At 37.4% G+C, this 19,228-nt stretch overlaps 1 long non-coding RNA gene across 1 annotated transcript in view; it reads left to right on the plus strand.

The window, feature by feature from the left end:
- The first annotated feature begins 2,626 nt into the window (after positions 1–2,626).
- LOC134649685 (uncharacterized) overlaps positions 2,627–19,228 on the plus strand; it is a 208,930-nt gene continuing 192,328 nt past the window's right edge. Inside the window, exon 1 of the long non-coding RNA XR_010096986.1 lies at positions 2,627–2,731. This is a non-coding gene — a long non-coding RNA (uncharacterized LOC134649685). The remainder of the gene's footprint in view (positions 2,732–19,228) is intronic.

Consider the following 19,228-nt stretch of genomic DNA (forward strand, 5'->3'; position numbering starts at 1 on the left):
TGATTCTGTTGCCGTGAACTTTCCCCTTATTAAATTACTTTTTTCGCGATGTTCCTGGGATGTTCCCGAAGTTTTTTTATTAGAACGCCATAAAATTGTTCCCTGAACTTTTTAAGGATGCCGGTTGATGTATTTTTAATCATGGTCCTTGGCGAGAATACTCGTATTGCTTTTAAGGTATCCGTTTGCTTATAAGAAAAAATCCAAGAGGAATGTTCGGACTTTTTTTATTGGCTACTCGTAACCAGCTAATCATAAAATAAGCCTTTGTGAACAGTGATGATGTCACGGGTAATCTACTAAGTGTGAACAATTGAACATTCAAAATAATTAAAGGTTGTATAATCCAGTTCTGAAAACATTGATCTTTTAGTGTCAAAAGTGACGGTTTTTTCTTAATCAATTTCAATTTTGTTGCAGATCAAATTTATAACCTGTCTTAACCTTAGTAGGTACAGTCAGCAGCTGACGTTGCTATCTAAGCAGAAGAGGTGTTCAAAATTATCTGAGCACAACTTTGGTTAAAAAAATAATATCCCGATTCGAATAATGGTTCTAAGGACCGTTTACACCATTCACTAACCCGGGGTTAACCGGATAAACCTGTAGTTACCATGGTTATCAGTTCAATTTGACACTGGGTTAACGGTTTAACCGGTTAACCCCAGGTTAGTGGGATTGTGCAAGTGGCGCTAAGACGACACAGCGACACGATACCGATCTGTAAATGACTTTATAGAAGTACATATTATTCGAATCGGACCATTATTCTCTTGCTCGGAATCAGATCGCAAAACTAAAACTCGAATTGGCCAGTCTGTTTTAGTAAGGATCTCTTTCAACATTCTATCCACGCACCACCGTTTCAGAGAGCTACTCGTCCCTAATAACGCTAAAAACTGGCACAAAAACTCTACACCTACACTTAACTACGCGTCACTTCGTGCGGACGGGAATATTCACAAAGCTTACAAACGAACAAAAATGATTACCAAGTGTTAATGTTAGCCGCTTTAACACGGATGTCAAATTGAGAATAAGCAAACGATAATAAATATGACATGTAAATGGCAACTTTACTGTTGCGAAATTACTACGGCCGCGTCGATGTTGCCGGTGATCTGTCAATTTCTTTGCTATCTAACATGAGTGACGGACTGAACGTTCTAATCACGGCAGTAATGCGACTACGAATATCACTAATTTTAACAAGGAAGTGTGCAACAACGACGCTGCAACAGTAAATAGGTAATGCAACTGTAGTTTAAATCCAACAAAAACAGTAATTGTTGTTGCAAAAAGGACAATTTTTTTTGGTTTTAGTAAATACTATTAGTAAAACTGGTTTATAACCGTTAGTATAATCTACTTGTCATGGGATTCACTAAAATTTTACTAATGATTAATATTTTTTACTTGATTCTATTCTACAAATTTTTTCTCTCCGTGCAAACCTCACCTTAACAGTGCCCGCTTCCATGCCGCAGCATTAAAGTCAAATTCCTATGGCAACTGCAGGTGCATTACTATTGAGGTCTTGTTACGGACGTTGTTTGTTTTTTCTTTATTAAGGGGCTTTTTCGGGTGAACGAATATGCCGCCCCATAAAAACAGCCTTAATTAACAGAGTTAATAGAAAGTAAACAGCCAAATCGTCGGTGCGAATAAAAAAATCGCCGTGTATTTTTTAGCTACTTTACAGGAGACAAAAAAAACTGTTTATTTTCCTGTTTGTAATATATTTGTTGCACCTGTATTTTTTTTCTGGTAGATCAATGGTTTTTACATGATACTTATGCAGAAAATAATATGCAGAAAATAAACAGTTTTATTCGTAAATTTTTATAATATAAATTATTTTAACCAGAATTTTGCTACATAGCGACTTAAAGGGTATAGCCGGGTAAGCATGGCCAAACTGCCCTTAGCGAAAAAAAACAATTTCCTTTTACTGGATTATTAACCTATGTATATGTAGTGCTTTCACCAAATATTAAGCCTGAAATGCTTCAGATTTAAAAAAAAAATGCAAAAAAAGAAAAATCATTTTTATTTTATTACAGCCAAAGTATTAATCCGATTTCTTTGTAATTTGGGTATGTTGTATATACAATTAAGGTCGCTTTCTGAAAAAAATAATATTGAATTATCTCTTAAAATAATAGTAAAAAATTGAGATGAAAATTTTCAGAAAAATAAAAAAAATACGTGCGAGATAGCGACAGTTACCAAATTTACATATTTTATGTAGAATTTAATACTGTTTAACATATATTTTTTTCAAAAATTAAAATCGGGATTAACAGTGTGAAAAACTCGAATTTGTAACATCCCATAATACTCTCTCTTCATACAAGCAAAGCTAAGTAGTCATAAACGAATGAAGTATATTGTGAACGCAGTCTTTACGAATTTGAATTTAGAATGTGACGTATTTTATTCATCAAAGGAACAGACATTTTTCAATCGTTAACGCTCTGTATAAAATTCGTGCCTATTTTCCTGTTCCCGCGCTTTTTTAGGGTTCCGTAGCCAAATGGCAAAAAACGGAACCCTTATAGATTCGTCATGTCTGTCTGTCTGTCCGTCTGTCCGTCTGTTTGTCCGTCCGTATGTCACAGCCACTTTTCTCCGAAACTATAAGAACTATACTGTTGAAACTTGGTAAGTAGATGTATTCTATGAACCGCATTAAGATTTTCACACAAAAATAGAAAAAAACAACAATAAAGTTTTGGGGTTCCCCATACTTCGAACTGAAACTCAAAATTTTTTTTTTCATCAAACCCATACGTGTGGGGTATCTATGGATAGGTCTTCAAAAATGATATTGAGGTTTCTAATATCATTTTTTTCTAAACTGTATAGTTTGTGCGAGAGACACTTCCAAAGTGGTAAAATGTGTGTGGCCCCCTGTAACTTCTAAAATAAGAGAATGATAAAACTAAAAAAATATATGATGTACATTACCATGTAAACTTCCACCGAAAATTGGTTTGAACGAGATCTAGTAAGTAGTTTTTTTTTTATACGTCATAAATCGCCTAAATACGGAACCCTTCATGGGCGAGTCCGACTCGCACTTGGCCGCTTTTAATCTCTGAATGCCGTTCGCCCTAGCCGCATACAGCATGCCCTAGCTGCATACATATACAGGAGTTTAAGGTCCGCGCTCAGCGAAATAAGTCGCGTTCTAAATTCAAATTGCGTTGGGAATATAACTTTCTAGTATAACGTACAAGTTATTTTGTATGAAGAGAAGGTATTATGGGATGTTACAAATTCGAGTTTTTAACACTGTTAATCCCAATTTTAATTTTTGAAAAAAATATATGTCAAACATTATTAAATTCTACATGAAATATGTAAATTTGATAACTGTCGCTATCTCGCATGTATTTTTTTTATTTTTCTGAAAATTTTCATCTAAATTTTTTACTATTATTTTAAGAGATAATTCAATATTATTTTTTTCAGAAAGCGGCCTTAATTGTATATACAACATACCCAAATTACAAAGAAATCGGATTAGTACTTTGGCTGTAATAAAATAAAAATGATTTTTCTTTTTTTGCATTTTTTTTTTAAATCTGAAGCATTTGAGGCTTAATATTTGGTGAAAGCACTACATATACATAGGTTAATAATCCAGTAAAAGGAAATTGTTTTTTTCGCTAAGGGCAGTTTGGCCATGCTTACCCGGCTATACCCTTTGGTTCACTTAAAATCGTCATGTGTAAAGTTTACACATAGCGATTTGTTTCCAAAGTAAAGTTGCACGAGAAATGATACATAGCGGGTTTTAGGGTCAATAAATCGCCATGTGCAACATTATCGCCATCACCCTCGACGGAAAACAAGGCATTTAATTGCGTTATGTGCAAAAAAAATCACATAGCTATTATTACAAATTTTGTTAGTTATTTTCATAACTAATATAGATATAAAAAAAAAATATTGATATAGGTCGACGGGAAATTAGAATATGCCAAAATCAAAAAATCGTAAAAAAAACACATAGCGATTTTTTTATTCGCAGCGACGAAATCTAGTTTAATTACATTACACATTTCTGTCCCTCAGACCGCACTTTACAACACTTAATACCTTTTCAACTACATCGGACATGGGGTTCGATAGGTAGGTATTACATAACCCAATGGAACTGTCGGTTGTCACTGTCGCTGGTGAACTGTCGGTTGTCACTGTCGCTGGTGAACTGTCGGTTGTCACTGTCGCTGGTGAACTGTCGAGTAAGAACCCCTTGTGAACAGGCCGCTCTCGTGCGTCTGGTTCATCGATCCGCGTATGATTGCCTTTTTCATTCATGGTAGTTTTCATCGGGACGACCACATACGCCTATTCAACTTGATTTTTCCTTATACGGGGAACCGAACATATTGGTGAGATTTTTAAACGATATGCCTACGAAATGCCGGTAATGTTTAATGTTGAATAGATTGCAAATGGCTTGATATTGATTTGAAGTATTCTGCTCTACCACGCAAAACATTTACAAAATGTATTTATGGTAAATTGTAATGGTAAGAAAATTGCTTTAATTCGTGGGCGGGACACACTACCCGCATTAGCGCTAATCAGGTTACCGATAAATTAATGTCGTACCGGTCCCTTAAGCCACAGATAGACTAGGGCATAGAGAAAAAAATACATAGATTGCTCACTCCATACCATACATCAGTTTTAGTACCAAAAAGACTATTAGCATCTAGCATCGAGTAGCGGAACTATCAGTACTGCTACTTGACAATAGATGTAGCACCGACCCGAAAGTCTTATGCTGTTGAGATAAGACTTCCCGGTCGGTGCTACATCTATTGTCAAGTAGCAGTACTGATAGTTCCGCTACTCGATGCTAGATGTAGACACTGAAATTAATAGTCTAACCTGATGTATGGAGTGAGCACTCTTGTCTTACTAATATATTTCTCTATGACTAGGGACAATAATTGTCCCACGACGCGTGTCGCCAACGACGTTGGGTGAAGTGCCACGGGCAACAGCATTGCTGCCGCATATATCAAAATCAGTATTGTTGCCTCGATTTTTTTACATTTGCGGCAACAATGCAGTCAGCAGTAATGTTACACCGTATATAATACTATAGCAGTACGCTGATGCATTCTGAATCCGAACGGTACACACTGCCAAGTTGATACGGGCCCTAAATTCTCAAAAGTTAGAGTACCTACCGGTTTCATTATTATAATAATACATCAGTTGTGTTTACCGTGAATGGGTCCTGCTCGCAGCAAAGCTAAACTCGTTACATTTACCCTAATCACTGAAATTAAAATAGTCTAAACTCGGCAAACTTTCAAAACCGAGCTCTTCTCCCTAAATACAACATTGTTCGATCCTTTTTGAACCATGACCTACGCATGCCTCATCAAAACACCAATAAAACTAGCCTTAAAGGCTCCGTCGCTTCAAACTCACTTATCTGTGGGCGGTCAAATTGAAATATATTAGGGGTAAAAATACACTAGGAGCTAGGTCTGGTAATTAGTTTGTTATACTATTATTAGTACTAGATCTGGGCGTTGGCAGCTGCTCATCGGTGGAGGTTACAGTGACATGCCAGGTTTTTGTTAAAAAAAAAGGTGTTGTGACGAAGATGTTTTATAAAGGCAGGTCTTATATTTTATCATTAAAATAAAGAACATTGCGCATTATTGCGGAAATATGAGTTATATAATTGATCAGGTCTTAACCTGCCTCTATAAAACCTCTTATACACAATTACCCTTAATAAATTACACCCCTGAAGGTATCAGATACCAAGGTCCAGCAATAAGGAAGCTAACGGTCAAGTCTAGTTGCTTTTATTATCATATACCATTTTTCGGAGCCAGCTCCCCGACTGGAAGGCGTGGTATTTGGAAACAATGTGGGCTACGAGTATAATATATTCGTTGTTCCGGGCTGGATTAAGGGGAAGGTGTATGGAGAGCGATTTGAACTAAAATAGTACATTATTGTCGAGGTTCGGAAGTAGCTACTTGCAGGCTGAGGATTCGTTTTAAACGGACGACCTTGGGAGTCCGTTTAATTGAATCCGGAGCCAGCAAGTAGCCTTCCAGCCGAGTCATATATAGTGCTTATCTCAAAAATGGTGCAAGAAATAGAAATATTTTACAGAAGCAACGTTCTAATTTTCACAGAAAAAAGTAAAACCATTAAAAAGATTTGCTACCCGCCTTAAAAAAAACAAAGAAGTGTATTTTTCTGCTGAAAATACGCCAACGTATTTGAGACACCTAAATAGTCGCGGTACCAACATTATAATAATAAGTGCTGATCATCTGTTTGGCTGTTTAATGGACCTATGCCTTCATTTGATATGGCCATTTAAAGTTTTACAAAGTTTGTAACTCGTTAAATAATGGGATTTGTATGCAACATTGCAGTCCCGAAATCGAGACTGCAATGTTTTTAACTTTTTATTTTTTTGAATGACCATAAACTACGCACTTCGCGACCTATTTTTTAACCGGCAACGTCGACTTTGCCATCCATTTTTGAGAAAATGTCTTTAATTGAAGACATTAACCCCCTTATTCATAAAACTTTACAGGCCTGATTTAGTTAAATTATGTTATATCCCTTTCTTACAAATACATAAGTCAAAATGACATAAGGAAAAACGATTATTAGCTGATTGAGGTTTGTAGAGCGTTTAAGAATAAGGGGGTAAGTGTACACGTTGCGGTATGTGTGATGTCAGCTTGCAGTGTTTTAAAGTCAGGACTTAGCTTAAGGTTTACTGGTGCTTTCTGTACAAAAATGTAGATTCCATTTTACTTTCAATAGACAGCATCACGTGAAGACTGATCACCCGTCATATAAAACGAAGTGTCTGACCCGGGCCGTCCTAGCGTGTACCTAACATGCTAATTTTTAAAGCGGTTTGTTTCATAATGAAAAAAAAAATTGTTGGTTCTGGTTTCGGGCTGAAGTGTTGTTAAAATAAATGAAATGTGGCAGCTTAATCCGAATGTACTTTAAAAAATGATAGACTGAATGCTTACTGCAAATAAAAATACAATACAATGTAAAAATATCTCGCCGGAGATTTAACAAAGAAGTAATGATTCTCCGCTTCCGCATGCTTGCACCTCGCAAAACCTCGTAACGTCTAACGGAACTGTTCAAATGAAATTTTCCTTGTATCGTTACCGTCAACACTGTTTCTTGACCATACGTGAACCTTAAAGCAACGAGATAAAGTCTATCGAAGATCAGTTTAGTAAGTTGCTGTGGCCCACCGTTTCGTTTATTAAATTCCACTAGGCAGGTTGCCTTTGAGGTATTAGTTGACAATAAAGAATAATATAGCCTGCTTCGGTAAAATAAAAACAATACTGCTTTGAAACTGTCGGCTTTTGTGATATTTTCGTATCATCAAATTCTTACCGCGTCTAAAGTCTTTAAAATACTCTAAGTAACTTTCAAGTTATGAAAATCTTTCCATTTCCGTCAGTATATTAAGGCGGCAAATTTATTTTATTATAATATTTATTATTAAAAAAATGCAGGAACGAAAGTTTGTTCTCCAATAGAAACTTTAAATTTCGCGCCTTTTTCTATTGACAAAGTGGGTTTGCCACACTATACCTTCTATTAAGAATTCGTCTCTCTGTCTAACTTCAGCACGTCATAAGTGGAAGTGCATAAAGCAAGCATTTTACTAAAGGCTTTATATATTAGATTTTGTAATATTTTTATTCCCTCGAGGGAAATATGTAATTTCACATGAAGCAATATATTATGAACTAGCTGTGCCCGCGGCTCCGCCCGCGTGGAATTCGGTCTGTGTCAGTAAGCTAATTCATCCCTAATTTCTCTTTCTCTCCCCTGGAGGCGGAACTTGAAGTAAAGTTGACAGATGGATACGATTAGCGGACTGAAGTCCAGATAAAATATTTTACAATTAGGTAGGTACTTACCACTAAACAAAACTACACTCCAAAACCAATAGTTTTTTTCGCCCTTATTCCAATATTAGACGTGATTTAAACGACACAGAGTTATAGTAGGTGTATAACGGACCCCTGCGTGGGCGGGCGCGATGTGTAGCCAACGCGCTCAATGAGGTGAAGGGGTGATTTCCCCAAGAGTCGGGTCCGAGTCCGGACGGCCGCTGGCGAGGTTGCGGAAGAGTACTTCGGCGTTCCTGGGACCTCGCCTTATAGCAGCGAGGCGGCAACAGAGGGGTTTTAGTGGGTAAACCTGGGGTCTCATTAGCTCACAACAGGGAGTCCCACATAACCATCCCGGCCCGTCCCCGCGCCGGGTGGTATGCTTAAAGCATTTCCCCTCTTAAAAAAAAAAAAAAAAAAGGTGTATAACGGACAATACAGTACTACTTTTGTATTTTTACGTTCTTGAGTGTACCTATCCAAAACATGTCCATAGCAAATATCATCCAATTCTGTCCTCCAGTCAAATCATTCTGAGCATGAAAAATTAAGATTTATACACATAGAAATCCATACTTCCTAACAAACTTTCGAATTTAGGTCTAATATTATATTAGTTAGAAGTAAGATTACAGGAAAGGAGAATATTATAAATATCAAAAACTTGAGGCCGAGTATTTACACTTTATTTACAGTTATGTTTATGTATGCACAACTAAATATCTACATATATGTATGTACCGGGGATTACTTTTAACAGTGTAAAAAAATGTTTAATTATAAATTGGCCTAAGTCGTAGTCGCTTGGTAGGGTGCCCAGAATGCCATCTTTATTAAAGTAGGGCTTAACCCTTAAAATCGTATTAAAAACGCGAGCGCAGCGAGCGCGAATTTTTTTTTGATAGAAAAAAAATTGAGAGATGGGAGTAATGTTGTCAGGGACACAGCCGCAATGATTTACGTGAAACGTTGGTGTGGATATCTAATGCGAAAGCCGAAGGCCAAGCTCCATGTAGGGCCGAAGGCCCGAAGCGTCCAGGCTGTCAGTACTTAAGCACAGAACAATAGTATCAGTGTCTAAATGCGAAGGCCGAAGGCCGAGCTCCGCGTAGGGCCAAAGGCCCGAAGCGTCCAGGATGTAAGTGTTTAAGTCGTAGTAGTAGTCGCTCGATAGGGTGCCCAGAATGCCACCTTTATCAAATAAGGCTTAACCTTTAAAATCGTATTAAAAACGCGAGCGTAGCGAGCGCGAATTTTTTTTGATAGAAAAAAAATTAGAGAGGGGACATAGCCGCAGTGGTTTACGTGAAATTTTGGTGTGGATATCTAATGCGAAAGCCGAAGGCCGAGCTCCGCGTAGGGCCAAAGGCCCGAAGCGTCCAGGATGTCAGTGCTTAAGACGTAGTAGTAGTCGCTCGGTAGGGTCCCCAGAATGCCATCTTTATCAGATTAGGCCTAACCTTTAAAATTGTATTAAAAACGCGAGCGTAGCGAGCGCGAATTTTTTTTGATAGAAAAAAAATTAGAGAGGCTATGTTAGGGACATAGTCGCAGTGGTTTACGTGAAATTTTGGTGTGGATATCTAATGCGAAAGCCGAAGGCCGAGCTCCATGTAGGGCCGAAGGCCCGAAGCGTCCAGGATGTCAGTGCTTAATCACAGAACAATGGTATCAGTGTCTAAATGCGAAAGCCGAAGGCCGAGCTCCGCTTAGAGCCGAAGGCCCGAAGTGTCCGTCGTAGTAGTAGTCGCTCGGTAGGGTGCCCAGAATGCCACCTTTATCAAAGTAGGCTTAACCTTAAAAGTTAAAAACGCGAGCGTAGCGAGCGCGAATTTTTTGAGAGAGGCTATGTCAGGGACACCGCCGCAATGGTTGAATTTTGGTGTGGATATCTAATGCGAAAGCCGAAGGCCAAGCTCCGCGTAGGGCCGAAGGCCCGAAGCGTCCTGGATGTCAGTGCTTAATCACAGAACAATAGTATAACTGTCTAAGTGCGAAGGCCGAAGGCCGAGCTCCGCGTAGGGAGGAAGGCCCGAAGCGTCCCGGCTGTCAGTGCTTAAACACAGAACAATAGTATTAATGTAGGTTAATGTTTGTGCTGGGCTCTCCAGTACCCGCTGATGCACCGCAGTACTTACCGTCGAGCGCGTCTGTCGTGCGAATCCGCTGAGCGGTCAACCGTTCTTCGCACTGCGTGAACGTCTCCGATTCTTCCTCAGATTCCTGAGACCGTGCTACCTTGTAACCTCAATACGTTGCGAGAATTTCGCGAAAAATTCGTTTTTTTCGGATAGGTATGGTAACGCGTTTAAAATGCAAGTCCCAAATTGTTCGACATTTACAATTACTTAATACCTATTTAAAAACTTTCGCGTTTCGAACACATATTAACTCACATTTATAGACGGGCCTATCTCGAAATTTATTTTATTACCTTTATTTACCGACGTTTCGACACAGGTTTCACTGGTCATGGTCGCGGCTAACTGATGTCCCAACAAAATGTCAAAACAGAGATTTGTGCAACTACCCGACGAAAAGTGTATGAAAAAGTTTGGGGTAGACATCATATTTTCAAACCACCCACTTCACATAATGTTAATTATTGTCAATAAACCCGCGATAGACCCGTCTATAAATGTGATTTAATATGTATTTGCAAAGACGTTTGACATTGACTAAGAAAAATGTTGTTTTTTTTTACAAAGTACATTCACAAAAAAAAAGTGTGCACCACTTTCTTAAGTTAGCGCCATAAGATTCAGGTGCAAACATAACTTAAGGGGACGGTATATGACGTTTTCGATTTAGACCTCACTTTATGCAATCAATTTGTTCAATGAATGATTAATAACTGCATTAAATTATACGTAAATCTGTTCACGAAGAAGCCGTGTACCGGCTCTTCACGCCATATTTTTTTTTATTTCCTGTAATTCTCTACAAATCGACACTAAAAGTGTCCAAAAATCAAAATGTGGAGTTCCGTTTGAGCAAGACGCATTACAGTTTTGTCTTTGACAGTAATTGAGTTGTTGTGGGATTTTGAAGGCTAGATAACTAAACTACCAGATTATTATCTACTTATATTTTTACTCACAAATACAACACAGAAATTCAATCCCAAATGTAAACTTTCGTATAATTTCCATACATTGACGACATCACTCAAAACTCTTCTTCGAGTCAGATGGCCGTTGGCCTTGCATCGAAGCAGACGTGTACGTCGTCATAGCTCGTTTTTGACATTAATAAAGACATTTCATCATATACGCATACGAAAATGTATACCAGTAGATAAATTGTATTTCATAAAATAGGGTAAATAAATATAATCACGTCGAGCTCCAGTCAAATTTTAAATGTGAGTTGTTGTTATTTACGGGTCGTAACGGTCGAAAACAGCAGTAAATTATCCTAAAACAATACGATTACAATCGAATTTAAGTAACTTGTTCCTTCAAAACCCGCTTAAAATGAAAAAAGTTTAAAGACTCGTTTTACTGATTGGGATTGATTTTCATTATGCTGGTATCAATTTTGCGTCATTATAAAAATGTATATGACTTCTGTACGTCAATGACTTTTGATGTCAATTAATTGTAATCTTGTATTTATGTTAGAGAATATTATATGTTCATTTAAATATTACTCATCTATTAATACGAAGCGTAATTCGTTTAATACCTAAAGACTTGCAGTGTCTACACCTACTTTGTTGACGTTCGTTCCGTCTATGTATGCGATTACGTAACGTGCTGTTCTGATAATCTTCAAGAATCAAGATAATTAATAACGGCAAGACCAGCATTTGGAGACCGAGATGAAGCTTACAAGCCAATATCGCTGCGGCCTGGCCTGCTTATTGTTATGTGTATAAATCGAATGTTATATTAATTTACTATAAAAAACAATGTTTTATTTCAATGACATTCTGTGCGTAGAGGTATGTATGTTTCGGTGATTATAAGAATTATGTCCACACAATAATCGTGCAAAGCAGAGACTGCATTATTTCTTTACGGTATAAGCGGTAAGGAAAAACTCATTGGTATCCTGGCTCGTACCAATGAGTTTTTCGGAACTTATGTACGAAATATCATTTGATATTTACCACTAGCTTTTCGGTGAAGGAGGAAACATCGTGAGGAAACCTGCATACTCGTAGTGCATACATTTGCGAAGAAATTCAAAGCTGTGTGTGAAGTCCCCAATCCGCATTGGGCTAGCGTTGAGATTATTGTCTATACAGGGTGGTCCAAACCGTGACGTCCAAAAATCGTGGGCTATCATAATGTACCCCATATGTATGTTAGCCGATTTTTTGTAGTTTTCAAGTTATGATTTTTTAAGCTTTTAACTTTTCCTATGTAGGTAATATTCTCCGACCGTCCTTAGTCTGGGACCGGTCTGAAAACCAGCGCCGGGCACCTAGGCCCGGCACACGCTGAGACTGGAACCCTTTGCCTAATACAAAGATCTTCTCACTTTTGTTTTGTATATGATAACAACTGTTTTATTTTATTATGTAAGTAATTCTAACTCTATTTTATGTTCATGTATGTGGCAATAAACAATTCTTATTCTTATTCTATTCTTATTCTTATTCCTATGAAATTCCGGGGTTCCCATACAGAGTGGCTGAAAAATAACTGCATTCCGTTGCCAGGGAGGTGTTGGGATTATACTGAGCAACTTTTATTATGGGACCAACCCCGAAATCGCGAAAAAAAAATTGGCTTTTTATACATTTTGGCTAGTCCATTTTCTATGGAAGGGTAATTTTTTTCGCGGTTTCGGGGTTGGCCCCATTGTAAAAGTTGCTCAGTATAATCCCAAAACCTCCCTGGCAACGGAAATGCAGTTATTTTTTAGCCACTCTGTATGGGAACCCCGGAATTTCATATGAAAAGTTAAAAGTAAAAAAAAAAAAAATAACTCGATAACTACGAAAAATCGGCTAACATACATGGGGTATATTCTGATAGCCCACGACGTGAGGAATCTAAAAAAAAATTTTTGGACGTCAAGGTTTGGACCAGGGATGTTGCGAACATCCGCATCCGCATCCGCAACCGCGGAACATCCGCATTATTTTCAACATCCGCATCCGCATCCGCATCCGCATAAAATCGATGCGGAGCTTATGCGGATGCGGATGTTGAACAAGTCGGTACAGGAACGTCTTAGCGGCGGCGTAAGTGCTAGGTAATTTCGTCATTACCTATAACGAAATCGTCTAGATCCAGAAAAGTCGGCGAAGTTACTGTTTATTAAATATAACGCACCTATATTCTTGCTCAAATACTAAACGTATGTATGTATGTATATACTTTATTGCACATAGAAATAAAAACACGAGAAACATAGTTACAGAGTAAATTAAATACAACAAAGGCGAACTTATCCCTGTATGGGATCTCTTCCAGTTAACCTTTAAGGAAACGAATAAAACAAAACAGAAGTAACGATGAATGACAAACAACACAATAGTGTACAATCACTAAAGTTAATGAAATGCAAGTTTTGAATACACATTGTTACAAATAATATACATAAACATAAATAGAAATACTTAAATAAATAAAAATAAAGCGTACATATATAAATATAACCTAAATTAAATAAATAAATAAATACTCAATATATATCATAAAACAAATAGATATGAACGTTTGGTTTTTTTAATAAAAAAATACTAAAAATGTAATATTTGACGTTCTCTAAGTACCTAATCTTGACATCCGCATCCGCATCCGCATCCGCGGATGTGAGCCTTTAAAAATCCGCATCCGCATCCGCATCCGCGGATGTCAAAAAATCTGCATCCGCAACATCCCTGGTTTGGACCACCCTGTATATAGGCTGAATTATTATTATTATTTATAGGCGGTACGGTACCGTTATTATTTATCAATACCGCTTCGTTTTGAAGGTACTATACCTGTTGAAATATAAAGTACGGTACCGGTATAAAATTGCAGCAGGTACAACAATTTTTTATAGGTGTACAGTCAGCTGCAGAGAAAAGGTACCACCCCTGCATACAATCTTCTATGCAGGGGTGACCTGCAGCTGACTGTACCTAAACCATCACTGACCGAGCGTAGGCGAAGGTCTCCGTTACAGCTTGGGCAAAAATACTTTCGTTTGTTCGAATGTTCTCCTTTGCATATCACATTTCTCAAATATCTCGAGAAAATTTGTAAGCAGGTTCGGTAGTTGGATATAATTACTCGGTTTCTTTTTTTTTTATAAGTTCTAATAGGCAGAGATTGTCATAAAGGACTTAAGCGACAGTAGGGTCTGTGGTACTTAAGACCATTGTGATTATTCGTAGTGTCCGACCGAAGATTCGGTTTCGGTTTCGGCCATAAAATCATGTTTCGGCCGTAGTTTCGGTTTCGGCCAAAAAACGGCCGAATCTTTCGGCCTGGCCAAAACATACGAAATAGTACTTCGTATTATGAAACTAAACTATGTGACAAAGACCAAAAGTTGGGGAGCAAGTAGGACAACAATATTTATATATACAGAAATTTGTGTTTCGGTCGGACACTAATTATTAGGTACTTACTGATTACGCTGCGCCGCGTGGAACGTGAGGTGCGTTGGGATAAGTACATACAAATCATTCAAGAAAAAAATCCCTTTTAAGATCACTCGTGTGTCTGCCCCTAATAGACTAATTCAATTGAAATTTGGTACACATTTTTCACATATGACAAAGAGTCGGTGATCCAAAGATGGACTAGTAACGTAAATAAATAAACTTTTAACTTTGCGGCCATTTTTTTGTATCGTGTGATATATCAGATATTAAATTGTAAGATATTTACTAATAATAAGCATTGGTCACGTAAATTATTTTTAGTCTTTTTTTGCAAGTATGAATGATATAGAACATTATTTCAATTATTTTTAAAATTAAGCCTATCCAAAGGCGACTTGGAAGATGTGTCATGGGGATCTATATTCGTTGGGTGAAAAACAAGTTTTTTTGTCTAATTATCGTCTAAAACACAATCGATCGGCAATAACGCGGGCACATAAAACAAAAAACTTCTTTTTTCACTCATAAAACTCCTTAAACCTAATAAGAGCTAAACAAAAACAAGTGCGAGTCGGACTCGCATTCTAAGGGTTCCGTATATTAAGTCCGTCTCACACTTGACTGCACATTTCTTATAGATTTTCCTGACATATATAGGTAAAGAACAACTTTGTGTATTTTTTTCAAAATTTTAGATCCAGTTGTTTCGGAGAAAGTGGGCGGAGAATGATCATTTTTTGCCTATTTTCATGAATAACTGCTGAACTATTAATCCTAAAATTATAAAAAAAATATATCTTTGAGATTCTTACAATGAGCTCTTTTATTTGATATGTAACACTATATAGTTTAAAAAACATATTTTTTAATTTTTTCATTTACCCCCCCCAAAAATGGCTACCGTATTTCAAATTCTCTAAAATACATTTTATTTACGTTACACGTCCATCTTTGGGTCACAAATTTACATTTGTGTGCCAAATTTACATATGTGTGCCAAATTTCAACTGAATTGGTCCAGTAGTTTCGGAGAAAATAGACTGTGACAGACGGACGGACAGACAGACAGACGCACGAAGAATTATATGTATATGCACTTATCCCAACGCACCTCTCGTTCTACGCTGCGCGGGGTTCATTGCCGCTCCTACCGCCGTAAGTGTAAGTACAACTACATCATCAAGGCTACGATCGAAGATAATCAGTTCAGCACTGAAATAATAGCGGTGGAATGCCAGTATAATATTTAATTACCTATTTATTTTAATTTTATAAATTTAATAGCAAAATAAATAGCGAATATACGATACTCGTACAAGTAAATCTGTAAAGATCTTAGGGGTACATCAGCCGACATATATTATTAAATTTTATTTTGTCGGCCTTAATTAAATTTCCACCCTGCCGAAACTTTATTTATTTAAATTTTTAATTGAATTGATTTTTCGCCTTATGAATAACCGTATAGAGTAGTAAATAACATTTTACATCTGACTTAATGACATCTGGGTTTATTCGGTTTAACTTTACAAAACGCGTATCTCGACAAAGCCATAATATGCAGAAAATAGTTAACAATCAAATGAATTAAATTAGAATTTAAATACGTCACGTGTGACATGAACAGACAAGGAGAGCAAGATTTAATGTATTGTTTCTCTTTCTTCTTTCAATGGAACGTTTTACAGTTTCTGTTCCTCAAAAGAGGTCAGTGGTTAACACTAAACTCAAAACGCTATCTTAAAAAAACTTGATGGGTCAATGACCTGTCCCAGTAAAGTGAGGTAGTGTGCGTGAAGTGCGCTTGTGTGTGAAATGGGGTAAATTGACAGAATCTGAAAATTTACCCACCTCTACCGTCACCTTAATTGAGTGTAGTGGCCACCCCCCCTTTTAGGGGTTGAATTTTTCTAGCCTAAAATAGGGCCAGAGAGTTTCTTGACAGATTAGTAAAGTTTGCATCAAAATCCGTTCAGCCGTTTTCACGTGATGCGCGGTCAAATAAACAGACAAACAGATAAACAGATAAACAGACAAACAGACAAAAATTCTAAAAACTGTTGGAACGTGTTCTGTTATCGATTCTAAGTATCCCCAACCAACTTTTTTTCGAATATCTTCCATGTACAGACTTTCGACCCTCTTCAGCTTTATTATATGTATAGAAGACGGAACTTCAAGAGCTCTCAGTTGCAAATATGTATGCTTTTTATTAAAATACTGTTTGAGGAACATATAAAGAAATAAGCAGGAAGCGCGTTCCTTGTTTTTGTATAATTTATATTTTACATACTGTTTAAGCGATGTCGAAGACGAAAAAAATGTAGGGAATGTATGCGGGTAAACAACGCAACCATAAAATGAGTAAATATTGTAGGTAGGTACTCGGATGCGTAAATACGGGAATCAATAAAATAAAATTAAATATTGGACCTGGGTATCCAGCAATTTAATTTTGCTGTGTTTGGTTCCATTCAACCAGACTAAAGCGCCGAAAACTGAAACTAAGCTATTGAGTGGTTCTGTGAGCTGAACACCAGCTCCGCCATTTTGAATTTCCTTTAACTAAATCGACAAATAAATACTACATTATTATCAAACCAGCCCTAGGGCTCGCATTTTTATCATTTATCACCATGCCTGTCACGTTCTAACAAGTATGTAAGTGCGAAAGTGACGGGCATAGTGATAGTCGATAAAAATGGAACCGTGCTGAGCCCGCTGCTCGCCAAATTTTACAGGAATCTGTTGAAAGTAGTGTTCTAATGTGGACGAGAACATTTGCCAAAAAGAATTTTTGCCGAAGTTGAAACGGATACCTTCGCTTTTGCACAAGCTAACAAAAACACGAAAGGGGCTGCAAGTGCGTTGCCGACATATAATAAGTATGGAGTACGCTCTTTTCCGTTTAAAGGTCGTATCGATCCGGAAATACCGCAGTTCATTCCATAGATAAGTTGTGCGAGGCAGGAAGTACATCCCACAAAAAAAGGAAAAATCTATTTAACCACCGTGCAAGTTTAATAAGCTCTTTATTATAATGAATAATGATGACCTTAGTTTACTTATTGCTTCATCAATACCTACAAACTGCTAATTCTAACGACGACACTACATATCCATCGAAACATTATCAAACATCAATCTAAATCCGCCTGACACACGAGCACCCGTCTAGCCTAATGACGTCCCTAGATCGATAGTGAAAATTGACGATTTATTTTTAACTAAACGTGTAAGTTCGCATCAGCTTGCAGCAGGAGCCATTAATCTTTCGAAGTGATTGCAATTTAGTTTGTTTTTGCTTGTTGCAAAAATGAGAAAATATTTTTTATTTTACTTTTACGGGTTCTGGTAGGCAACAAAGAACACTTATTATTTTGCGACGTACCTTCGTCTGCCTGTCTCTGCGAAAAAACGATTCAAGAGGATACAAGTAGGTAGTGTACAAATGTACACTACCTACTTGTCCGATAGGTACAGTGGCCGTAACTGTTTCTTTTCTTTATGCTACGATCTAAATATTTTAACTAGCAAAAATGTTGGTCCAGTTGCTTTCAAATTAGCTGAGATCTCAAAACTACGCTCGAAGCAAATTATTTTTACCCCTTACATGCCATTTACAAAGCATACATACAGGTGTAACAAAGAGTAGTATAATATATACGAGGGTGTAGTCGCGTGCACAGCAGAGAATGCAAAAACAGAATAACTATTAATCTTGAAGATTACTGCGCAACTATCTTGAAAGGGAATTTTCTCAAGCTCTGCGAGGAGAGTGACAAATTGCTTGAATTTTAAAAGAATAGCATTTTATGCGATAATACTTAGCATTATCACCAGAAGCTGATTTTCACTGCTTTACTTACCTATACTTCAAACTGGGTTGGTTATATACATAAACATGTTTTTATTTTAGACAGTCATCTAAAAAAATCTTGTAATGTTTTATCAGTACCGTAAATCTACAAAGAAAAAAGGTGAGATGCATCTGCCTAAATGTTTTCGACCAATATCGTTAATACCTATAATTTCAAAAGTTTTTGAATACATGTTAAGTCTTCAGATAATGAAACACTTTGTTTCAAACAACTTATTGAACAAACAGCAGTTTACATACCAAGCTGGGCGCTCAACAACGCACGCGGCGCGAGACCTGGTGGAGCGTGTGCTTACCCACCTCGAGGGGGGGCGGCAGGTCGCAGCGATATTCTGCGACCTCTCGCGCGCCTTCGAGATGATCGACCACTCGCTGCTACTTAGGAAGCTCGAACGCTACGGTTTTAAAGGTAAAATATACGGCGCAATTGCTTCGTTCTTAACAAATCGGAAACAATCAACCTACGTCCTAAACTCAAAATCGAAACCCGAAACCATCAGCGGTTGCTCTGTTCCTCAAGGATCTACCATGGGGAATAATCTTTTTTTAATTCTAGTAAACGATATTACAACAGCCTGCCCCGAACTTGAGTATGTCATGTTTGCGGATGACACTTGCGTCATTGTTAATGCCGAAAATCTTACAACATTGAAACATAACGTCAACAAAGCAATGCTCGAAATAACCAAATGGTTCACAGCCAACGGCATGCTTTTAAGCATCGAAAAAACCAATTTAATTCATTTTCAACTACGCACTGCTGCTATTGACGAGTTAAATATAGAAATAAATAATGTAACGGTCCCTCAAGTACGTCAAGTCAAGTACTTAGGCTTTATTATTGACGCTGGC

The sequence above is a fragment of the Cydia amplana genome, chromosome 7 (assembly GCF_948474715.1).
Source record: "Cydia amplana chromosome 7, ilCydAmpl1.1, whole genome shotgun sequence".
In the NCBI taxonomy this organism is placed as follows: domain Eukaryota; kingdom Metazoa; phylum Arthropoda; class Insecta; order Lepidoptera; family Tortricidae; genus Cydia; species Cydia amplana.